This window comes from Rhinatrema bivittatum, chromosome 9 (genome assembly GCF_901001135.1).
Source record: "Rhinatrema bivittatum chromosome 9, aRhiBiv1.1, whole genome shotgun sequence".
NCBI lineage: Eukaryota > Metazoa > Chordata > Amphibia > Gymnophiona > Rhinatrematidae > Rhinatrema > Rhinatrema bivittatum.
This window is the reverse complement of record NC_042623.1, coordinates 194,759,115-194,771,031: the sequence shown is the minus strand read 5'-3', so window position 1 is coordinate 194,771,031 and position 11,917 is coordinate 194,759,115. Positions and strand designations below refer to the sequence as shown.

Sequence of the window (11,917 nt, the reverse complement as noted above, 5' to 3'; positions counted from 1 at the left end):
ACTCAGTGAACCAGGTCTCTATAACAACAACGATGTCCAAGTGCATCTCCACTATTAGGGACTGCAGGTCTGGGATTTTGTTGCCCAGACTACGAGCATTTGTGGTCATAGAGTTCCAACTTTTCTCCCCCTTGGTTTGCTGCTCTTCCGAATACCTTTTCTCCTTTTTTTGAGCTGATTGATTTTGCTATTTTCTCCTGCCACCCCCACCCCTCTGCTTTAAATGCCTGATAATGTATGATCTGAATTTCTCGCTTAGCATCCTCTTTCCTGCCAAGGATCAATGTAGACCATCCCTACCATATAACCTTCTATTGCTCCATATACGCCCCCAGCCTCCAATGTATGTAAAAAAACACTTTTTTTTACACTATTTTTTGAGCCAGAAATTGAAGACGTCTAAATGCCAGAGCCTTTCCTTCCCTTTTCCATTAACAGGTAATACTTCTGAAAAGACAACAGTCTTTGCAATGTGTCTAATTTTCTTCCCTAGATTTGTGTGTGATAAAAGCAGCTTGGATGTATGATCATTTATTTTTTTTAATTAACTGATTGGAATTTATTAACACAGACACATACACACAACCATTTAAACCTGCATTAAAAAAATAAAATAAACTCCATCAATCTTTCAAAAATAAGCATGACAGTATTGGTAGTGATTTCTCCATTTTATTTTGATTCTATAACATGCTTGAATTTTACAGATGTTTCAGCTTTTCTAGGATGCTCATTTTCTAATAGGGAAGACAGTAGATGCTCTGTTTTGTCTATAATAAGTGAGCATCAATGAGCCCAGTTCAAGATGCCATTACTCCTCCAGGAATAGGTTCAACCAGTCGAATAATGGGGTCAATCCCGAATTGGTTCAGCCTGTCCCTTATGACATGGCCGGCTTAGGTGTGACTTGGATGTAATGGTTGATTGCCTGTGGGGGTGGGACTCATAGCCTTCTTTTAACTTAACTGTAGGAAGTAGAGAGAAAGGTGCAGGGAAAACTCTCAGACAGGCTTAACCGGAACTGCGAGAGAATCGGTTCATTTGAAGAATAGCACTGAATTCTAAACTCGGAGAGGAAGTTTGAAGAGGCTGCCAACCGGAAGACTACAGACTACTTAACTGCTGGACTGGTAGGTGAACTTGTAAAACTTACTTGCTGCGTGTTTACAGAGCAACAGGGCTCTGAAACTGCAATGTTTGTGTGCCAGAGTTTCTGAACTAACAAAGGAAGAAACAGTAGTAAATCCATGTTTAACAGCAGCTGGGAGTTGGGTTATCCTCTTTGTTCGTTTTCTTTAAAGGACTTGTTGGTGCCAGTGGTCCTATTATCCGTCTGCAGCTCAATGGAAGCACTGCAGGTGCACAAGACTTGAGAGAAGGAAGGTGACCGACCAGGCAGCTGCCATTGTGAACAAGTGGCCTTTAAGTGTTTTGCCAAAGCAGAGCATCTGGAAAGTGGGAGCTATCTAGCAGGAAAAAACACAAAATAATTTAGCACCTGTGACCACGGGTCTTCAGGTTGCTACTTGGTAGTCATTCACCAGTGAAAGCAGGATGCACGGAGGACAAGAGGCTTTCCTGACGTAAACAGCAAGAAGCAAAAGGGTAGGTTACCCAAACTTTTACATTCTTTTAGATTCTGTAGACAACATCTGGATTGTTGGGGGGGTTTTTCTGGCGCTTCTTGCAGTTTGCATCTCGTTTTCAGGGAGAAGCTCTTCGTGTGTTCTTGGGCACTGATGGACACATGGCAGCTTTGAGGATGTAGTACAGCTATTGCATTTAGAACTAGAGCAATATTAATTCTTTTTTTTTTTTTTTTTCCAACGGCACACCGATTCCCATCACTGACACAAGTCTAAAAAAAAGGGAACCTTTACAGTATTACCGGTGGCATAATTAATGTACTTACATTTAATAACCCGCTTCTAATTATAAAAAAAAAAAAACCCACCAAGTGCTGTTTCTACGCCCAAGGCCAAAAGCAAAGCATTTTCAAAGCAGCAGTGTCTGAATTAGCAAGGCGGCTGCTCACCCTGTAAAAATGTTGCTAGCCGTAATTTGGTTATGGGTTTGAGAGTTGCTTGGTTTTGACTGTAAATCTTTCTGCCCTTAACATAAATCTGGGAGAGGGAGGTAACTGGCACAGAGCAGCAGTCACTACCATAAGAAACTTGCTGGGCAGACTGGGATGGACCAATTGGTCTGCCACAATTACTATATGTTATCTAGTACAGCCCCAATATAGCATGTCACACACCTCCCACCCACCCCCCTCACATACTGTAATACAAGAAACGATGAATACATCATCCCAAATACAAATTCAAGACGGTAAGTTCAATTAAGGGCTCCTCTCCAAAAACCTGGGAGTGTGGTGGTGATCAGCTGTCCTTCTAAGTCAGTGGCTGGGGAGCAGGCTCTCTTCTCATTTGGTCTCTACTTTCCTCCCCTGTACTGGAGCGGCTGCTTGGGTGGCAGAATTTGTACCGTTGAGCTTTACAATATTTCTTAGGCTGGCAATCAGTAATCCTTTCATTCGTCAATTTCCAAGAGTTCAAGGTCTCTTTATGACACCAAACTCCAGCGCTCTTTCTGCGTCCGTCGTTTCACAGATGTCAACCTTCAGAGGGGAGGAGTAGCCCAAGTGGTTTAGAGCGGCAGGCTGGGAAGCCAGGGTTCAACTCCCACTGCTGCTTCCTTGTGACCTTGGGCAGGTCACTTTACCCTCAGGTACAAAATGAGGGCATCATTTACTAAGCATTTTCCCCATAGATACAGGATGGGAGAAAAGCCTTAGTAAATCAGGCTCTTAGATTTTGCGCCCTCAGGGCCGGATTTTAAAAAGGTGACGCATGCCGGGCCTATTTTAAAAAGGCCCGGCGATGAGCGTAAAGCCCCGGGATGCGTGTAAGTCCCAGGGCTTTACAAAAGGGGAGGTCCGGGGGCGGGGCCAGAGGCCTCCGACACAGCAGCCATTGCCGCTGTGTCGGAGGATCGCTTGCCGGCAGGCTGCCAGCACGCACAACTTGCGCCTGCCCAGAGGCGGGCGCAAAAGGTAAAATAAAAATTTTGGGGGGGTGTTAAGAATAGGGCTAGGGGGAGGAAAGGTTAGGGGAAGGGGTGGAAAGGTCAGGTTAGGGGGGAGGGAACGGGGGAAGGCAGCGCGGCTCGGCACGCGCAAGGTGCACAATTATACACCCCCCTTGCGCGCGCCGACCCCTGCTTTTATAACTTGTGCATGCAAATTATAAATTTGGGTGTACATGTGCGTGCACTCCTTTTAAAATCTACCCCTCAGGGGACAGGGAAGTACCTACAGTACCTGAATGTAATCTGCTTTGAAGTGCTGAAAGGTGGAATATAAATAAATAAAAACCACGGACTGCTTGACCACTGTCACCTGCAATGTATCCTGGGAGGCTGCAGCGTTTGCACACTCAGGTGGTCTCCTCCTCCTCCTGCTGCTGCCCTCATTTCTTTCCTCTTGAAATCATAATGTTTTTGTCCTGCAAGGTATCAGGAAAAATTGTGAAAATAGCAAAGAAACCCTCAAGAAATATTTCTAACTCCTGCTGGAGAGGGGCCATTTCCATTTGCCATATGAACTTTGGATACTTTCTACAGAGGAGAGTGTAGACAGTTTTTCATTTACAGTATTCCACCGCAAGGCATCGCCTGCTGCGTGTTTGCTGACTTTCCTATCCTCCCTTTCTTTGTTTTCAGTTCAAAGCCTACTATTGTAACCGTTTCCTCCTAGAGCAGCTTCACAGATGTGAAAAACGCGGTGCAGGTGGGATGTTTTTATGGGACAAAGTAGGCCATGCAGGAGGAGGATGTGTGCGTTGGTCTTTGATTTTGTAAATTAATCTACCAAAAATAGTTTTTCTTCTAAAAGGATGTTGTTTTTTTTGGTTTTTTTAAAATAGACAGAAGAATGATATGTAAAGAATTTCAGATAGTTGTAAAATACTTCAGCAACTTTTTACTGCAAGCCCAATATGCCAAATTTATCAAGGGTTCCTTTCACACTCTGAGCCTATCAGGGGGGAAAAAAAAAAAAACCAACTTGTTAAATGAAGACCAAACTGTCCTAAAAGTGTCATAACATATCCAGAAAAATATTTGTCAAGAGACTGAGGTATCATTAAGTTCTTTACAGGTTGCACAAAGCAATTAAGAATACATTTCTCTAAAGGAAGAGCGTATCTGAGGAGAGTTATTTTTATAATGCAGGGAACACAGTGACATCTGTTCCAAGCTTCCCGGTGCCCACAGGAGAAAAGTTTTCAATTGCGGGGCATAGCCAGCATCTCATTAAATAAGCTTTGTATAATAATAATAATAATAATTTGGCTTGCATAATGCCTTTCTTTCAAACAGCATTACAAAGCGCTTTGCAGTTCTTTTCCTCAGATCTTTTTAATCACCATTTCCAAAAGAAAAAGTGATAAAGAAAGCCAATTAATTACTACTCAGGAGGAGGTGGGTTTTGTTTTGTTTTTTATTTGACTCGTTACCCTGGCCTGATCATTTTGTGATCAGATTCTAATTGAATTTGGAGTGGAGGTGTCACCCCCCCCCCCCCCTCCCTCTCTAAGACGCACATGACTAGCAGGTAATGTAAAGGATTTCAATCTTACTGAGGTTGCTGATCTGATTCAGTGGTCGTTTTCCTGCCCGGAGGTGCTTTTCCCTTTCTGATCAGAGACTTTTAAAGCATCAGCTCTGCCAATGTGAAAGGTGCTGTTGGCAGAAAAGATCCGTGTCTTGTTTACACTTATGTAATCATCACGCTTTCCAGCATCTTTGGGTTTTGTCCAGCTGCCTATGTTAGATGAGATCACATTTTCCTGAAATGTCCTGGGGGACCTTTATAAAGAGGTAGGCAACCAGCCTTCCAGGTTGTGTAGGGCGCGCAGCAGGACAGGGTGGTCCGTGACCAGTCCACCTTGGGCTGTGTAGGACGCCCTAAGGGACAGCACCTTCCAACTCCAAGAGTCTCGTCTCTTCCAAGTCCCAAGAGTCTTGCCTCGTCCAAACCTCCAGACTCTCATCTTGTCCAAGTCCAGGAGTCCTCATTTCCCCTATGTACTCTTTTATGTTCTAGGATCCTGAGTCCCCTGCTCCGGCTCCCTGCTCCTTCTATCCAGCCCTCTGCCTCCGTCTGTCCTCACTGATGCATGTTGGCTCAGCGGGGGGCTGACCCCGCTTCGTCCTACTCCCTTGTTCTTGCTTTGCCCATGCTTGTACTCGCTCACCTCCCTCGGGGTGTATCTTGGGGTTCCTCCCCGAGTCACCTCGTGGGCCAAGGGCTCACACTCTCCCAGGAGCAAGTGATTGCACCTCTGCATCCCTTCCCAGGGCCCACTGGGCATGTTCATAACAACTAGAATGTCTTCAACTTCCTTCGGTAAAGACAATCCGGTGATTGTGTGCTCAACATCCAAACCATCAGGTTGAGGGAGGGAATGTTCAGATGCCTGAGCCTTGCTGGAGCTATGAGGATCAGATATGTCCATTGTTTGAGCACTTTTTGCACTGTTCTGGCTATTGGAGGAATCAATGGAAAGCATACATGAGATCTAAATTCCAATTGAGCAGAAAAGCATCCTGATCTGATCTGCCTTCATTTGAAAAAATGGCAGCAAAACATTTCCATTTTCCTACTTTGCTCTGATGCATATAGGTTGATCACTGGGAGACCCCATAGACTGAATAGACTGTCAGTTGACGACTGCTGTAGACCTTTTGCATGGATAAAAAAAATTCTACTGAGGTTATCTGCTAAAATGTTAGAGATCCCTGGAAGATAGTTGCTTGCAAGAGAGCTGGATGTTTTCAATCACATTCCCATGTGTTTATCACATCCAAGTAAGGAAAGACTCAAATACCCTGATGTCACAGGTTTGCTGCTACTACAGCCAAGCAGTTGGTGAAGACCCTCAATGTTGCTGAGAGACCAAAGGGGAGCACTCTTGGCATCCATAATAAATCAGAAGGTGATACACACTTTTATACCAATGGGTTTTCTTCTACCACAAGTATAGTTCTTGAACCCACGCACCGTGGATTTCTTCTTACCAGACATGCTGAGGAGGAAACAATTCTTAATCTTTTTTTTTTTTTTGTTGGTAGAACTGAAAAGTGCTGTTTGGGGTCTGCTGAAGCAGCAAGGTGATTTTAAAGGAAAAACAGATATTAGATTTTCACAGGAAAAAAACAGAGAGAGATAGGTTCACATCCGTGCTGGTGCTCAGATAAAAAAAAAAGACAGAGAAGACTCACGAGGCAGTGCTCGCGCTGGAATTCCTGCACATGCTTAGTAGAGCAGGAGTTGTACTAGCTTGGATGGTAACTAAAGTGAGCACATGGGCACCCATTCACTGTATGTATGCTGGAATTTTAAATCATCCGTGCAATTGCGCATGTACTTTTTAAAGTAGTCCAGGTGCACATAGGTGTGCTCCTAATTTTAAGCAGCTACACAAGCAAATTTATCATTCCTATGTTTTACAATATATTTAGAAGGAATCTTTAAAAGAAAACTTGCACCCGTGCAATTGCGCATGTACTTTTTAAAGTAACTGGAGGGGAGTGGAGTAGATGTAACTCCGTTTACAGTGGGAATGACGGCAACTACCTGGAGATAATACCCTTATTCAATAAACATACACACGGTTAATGCGACTCCAACATTGTTCTAAGCTTCAACGGCAAGAGGAAATGTGGAAAAATAAATGGATTTGCATTCACAAAAAAGCGGGGAGTAGCTTGCTTGTTGCGGCGGTTACTACCCCAAACTAAATAAGCCTGATACTTCACTTTCAATACATATCCAACATAGCTCTCTGCTTATCCAGCATAGCTCTCTGCTTCAATGGCAGGGGGGAATGAATGAAAAGATGATTTATATTCAGACAACAACCAACAAGGACTGAATTACATAGTCTGGGTAAACCAATAAGCATGGGTGTAGCTTGCTTGTTACGGCGGTTACTACCCCGAATCAATTAAGCCTGATACTTCACTTCAATGCATATTCAGAGTAGCTCTCTGCTTCAACGGTAGGAGGGAATGAAGAAAAGATGATTTATATTCAGACAACAACCAACAATGACTGAATGGCACAGGCTGGGTAAACAAATAAGCGTGGGAGTAGCATGCTTATTGAGGCAGTTACTACCCCTAACTAATCAAGCTTGATACTTCACTTAGATGCAGCTCCAGCACTGCTCTCTACATTAATGGGGGGGCGGGGGGTGGAAGGGAATTGGAACCAAAAGGTTACTAAGGGCCAAAGAGTAACAGTTAAGTGTGAGAAAAAAAACAAGTGTGAAGCTTGCTGGGCAGACTGGATGGGCCATTTGGTCTTCTTCTGCTGTCATTTCTATGTTTCTAAAGCAATGACTCTTGGAAGACCTAACTGCAGTGGAGAAGGACCTGCTTGACTGAGTGAGACCAAGGTCTCTTGAACGGGGCCTCACAGCTCCAAGTTCAGAGTGTCCAGAATTCCCATGCATCTCAAATTTAAAAGCTTCACATTAAATAAAAAAAATAAAAATAGAATCTGTGGGAGAGCGTGATTCAAATTCACAATCCCCAGGTGTTCAATTGTTTTTATTAGTGTCTGTGTTTTTGTCAAATTTGAATCTAAATGTTTTTATTGTACATCGCTTAGGCCACCTTGCGTTAAGCGATTAATACATTTAACAAATGTAAAATAAATGTAAAAGTCCAGCAGCTAGTTCAGTGTTTCCTAACCTGGTCCTGGAGCCTCACCTAACAGCATAGCTATGAATTAATATGAATGTTATAGATTTTCTTCCTCTATATGCAAATGTATCTCATGTCTATTTGTTGAGCATATCCTGAAAACCAGACCTGCTAGTTCAGGCTGAAAGATGTGATTGGGAAATACTTTACTAACCACATCTTCTCCCTAGCCAAGTAAGGCCACCACACCTATATATTTTCTCTTATAGACTGAGATGATAGATGAAGAGAAAACACTGGCTTTCCTTTTAATCATGCAACATGTATATCTACTTCTTTTGCTCCACCTATGGTTCACCACATCTCAGAAATGTATCTGTCAGTGTATAACAATAAAGGGAGGGTAATGAGTAACTAGGCTGGGTCAGCCAAAAGAGATAGCTTCTTGTTTAGTGGCCAGATTTGTAATCAGAGGGTTGGAACGTCGATCTCAGAGGGACAACTACACTAACTGTGGAGCTGCCAGTGTGGAAATCTCAAGCAAGGTGGTAAAGTGGTATGCTGATTGAATCCAACTTGAGAAAGAGAAAAAAGGTTTCATCTTAAAAGAAGCATTGGATAATAAGGGGAGGGAAACAACCACTGAGGATAACAGAGAGAGTCCAGGCTAGGTTTGCTGTTCCTTTTGAAGAAGAAGTGATAGACTGTAGTTTAGTCTCAGAAAGTTGCAGGTTTGAATACAGAGGTCTGGATGAAAGAATAGACAGCAGCAGTGCTGAGGGGCTTAGTGTGGCTGGTGTAGACCTTTCATAATTCAGGACATTTTCAAAGAGTTATACAGGGTTTGCATGTATAAAATTAGCATGTACCTGCATATATTCTACTTTGTAAACCTTATACATTTAATATTGCACGTATACATTTACGTATTGGGGCGGATTTTCAGAGCCCTGCTCGCCTAAATCCGCCCAAAACCGGGCGGATTTAGGCGAGCAGGGCCCTGCGCGCCGGTAAGCCTATTTTACATAGGCCTACCGGCGCGCGCAGAGCCCCAGGACTCGCGTAAGTCCCGGGGTTTTCGGAGGGGGCGTGTCGGGGGGCGTGTCGGGGGCGGGCCCGAACCGCGCGGCGTTTTCGGGGCGTGTTGGGAGCGTTCCGGGGGCGGGCCCGGGGGCGTGGCTACGGCCCGGGGCGGCCCGGGGGCGTGGCCGCGCCCTCCGGACCCGCCCCCAGGTCGCGTCCCGGCGCACAGGAGGCCCGCTGACGCGCGGGGATTTACGCCTCCCTCCGGGAGGCGTAAATCCCCCGACAAAGGTAAGGGGGGGGCTTAGACAGGGCCGGGTGGGTGGGTTAGGTAGGGGAAGGGAGGGGAAGGTGAGGGGAGGGCAAAAGGAAGTTTCCTCCGAGGCCGCTCCGATTTCGGAGCGGCCTCGGAGGGAACGGGGGTAGGCTGCGCGGCTCGGCGCGCGCCGGCTATACAAAATCGATAGCCTTGCGCGCGCCGATCCAGGTTTTTAGCAGATACGCGTGGCTCCGCGCGTATCTACTAAAATCCAGCGTACTTTTGTTTGCGCCTGGAGCGCAAACAAAAGTAGGCCTATTCGCGGAGTATGAAAATCCGCCCCCAAGCGTATACATTTAATATTGCACGTAAAAGTAGACGGGAAAAAGATGCAGTTTAAGAGTATTCCACGGTAGAGTTCAAAAGTATGCACCAGAGTTATATTTTGTAAGTATATACATGTACACATTAATGAACTTATCCAAAACCTTTTACACCTGTTAATTGACTCGCGCAATTGAAATTGGGTGGGAGTTCTGGGTGAAGTGTTGGAGGGTCTAGATGAATGGGTGATTCCAGGTGCACACACATGGAGTACACGCATTCTTTAAAATATACCTGCCTCCCCATTTCATTCTGGGTAATTCGGGTATAAAATAATCATACACATTTTTTTTTTGAGTAGATAAAGTTTGTGTGTTCATTACAAATAGATGCTTGTACTAAGCATTCGTGCATACTTTTGAGGCACAAATTTGTGGTAATTTGTGCGTGTTTGTCTCTTTTCAAACTTGTTTATTAAAATTTTTAAATGTTACAAACAGCAAACAAGATATAACATACCAGCAATAGGACGATAACCCCCTCCCCCCAATTCAAGGACAAGACAAGTAAAATACAAGAAGACAATCAAGACGTTGAAAAATGCAGTATAGGGTCCCTATACTGCATTTATTTATTTATTTGTTTGTTTGTTTATTTATTTATTTATTTATCTATTTATTTTTTTACAGCTTAAGGCTTGCCACTTAATTGCTATAACTTGCTCATATTTAGCAAGTTTACACACAGTATTCCATCAGGTTACCATCCAAGACAGTGGTATCCTTCCGATGAGTGAGAATCCACTTCAGAGCAATGGACAATAGAAAATGCAAAAGCTTCTTCTCATTGCCCAGCAAGAGAGACCGTACAGCCAAGGATTTAAAGAACAATGATGGCACCTGAAAATGAAGAATCTGACGCATACACTTCCACACCCATTGCCAGGACAAGGATGAAGAGGAGCAAAAGAAAAGACTAGGAGATCCCATACCCAACAAGGAGCATCCCAAAATGTGGTATTTTTTAAACTGTGCGGATCCCGCCATCCAGTTTATAAAATGCTAGCATAAATCTGTGTGCCTACTTGCACTACGATTCAGCACTACGATTCAGCACTTTGAATTTGCAAGATCAGTCCATGATCATTTGGACTTTGTTGCTTTTTCATCATATTTATATGATATGTTAATATGTTAATGTTATTTTAACGACTATTTGTATATGTAGTTCTATGAAATCCCTTTTTTGTATTTGCTTGATATGTTATATGAATGAAAGGATTTGGGGTTTTTTTAAAGATTGTATATATTTATACATTTACATTAGAACTCAAAATTTTGTTTTTTACAATTATATATCTATATTTATAAACATATACACACATAGTCCCTGGGCTAGTAGTTCCAGATAGATCTCGAATGCCATATCTCAAGCATAGTGTTTTCTCCATATCTCCATGTAACATTGTAAGATCTGAGTTGTCAGGATTTCCTGAGCAGAAGGAAATCAAGGTCCTGGGCATTGCAAATGCTTAAGTCCCAAGTCAAATTTCTGGTGTACAGCAGTGTTAACAGCACTGATGAGCACTATGCAGTAAGAAACACTGGAAGTTAATTTGGTTTCCAACCTTTCTTTTACTGAGATTTTTTTTATGTTTATTGAATTTTCACAAACATTAACAAGCATTTCAGTTTATAGAAACATACAAGAGAGAATTTAACAAGCAAAATTTTCTTTTGGAAATAAATCTTATTCCAGCAATATATCTCACTGTTGCTTAAATTCCCCAGGACAAAACTGCCAAAAGGCTCCTCCCCCCCCACAAAAAAAAAGATTTGTTTCAAGGTATTGGAAGGAATAGGGTCTCTTGGGTGCATGTCGGGTTTAATCTTTGTGATTATTTGGGTTATTTCAAGATTTGACCCTCTTTCGAATGCGGACCACTTTGTTATGCCTTTTGGGTTACTGGTTGCTATTGCTGCAGGGCAGGTGGGAAACTGAGCTTTTAAGTCGTTAATTTTGTCTATTAAGGATATGGCGTATTCATTTCAGCTATCTATTGAGAAGTTGTAGTTTCTATGGATTGTGAAAGATGGGTCCTTAACTAGGTCCTTCACACTAATGCATTCTGAAAAACATGGTTCCATGCCTACAATTTTAGTTCAGAACTTTTTAGAAGTGGCTTATTAAAGTATAGCTAGTCCTGAGAACAGACTTTACATATAGTCTACGTCCATTATTTGGGGGTCTACGTACTAAATGTGTTTTCTTTTGGTTACAAAGAGCATGCATGTTTATTGTACATACTAGTTGCATATCCCCTGCCACTGGTCCAATCTAGCATGTTAGAAAGTTAATGTTCCCATATCTGCACAACATTTAAATAGCTAAATTTAACATGCATGCCTAGCACATGAAAATGTAGCCCCTAGTCCAGGGTTGTAGTAAACCATTAGCATGCCAACCTTGCAATTATAAGGTAAGCAGTGCCTACTCTTCACCCCGTCAAAAGGAACCCCCCCCATACACACTGCAAACTCCCACCCCCAGCAATGCAGAAACACCTCAGATCCCTCTACCTCTTTCAGTCTGCCT

General features: G+C 43.2%; 1 long non-coding RNA gene across 1 annotated transcript; it reads left to right on the top strand.

Moving 5' to 3' along the window:
* Positions 1–993: 993 nt before the first annotated feature.
* LOC115099038 lies at positions 994–11,523 on the top strand. The gene is made up of 3 exons (XR_003858670.1): positions 994–1,130; positions 1,302–1,605; positions 10,012–11,523. It is a non-coding gene; the product is annotated as an uncharacterized LOC115099038 (long non-coding RNA).
* The last annotated feature ends 394 nt before the right edge of the window (positions 11,524–11,917 follow it).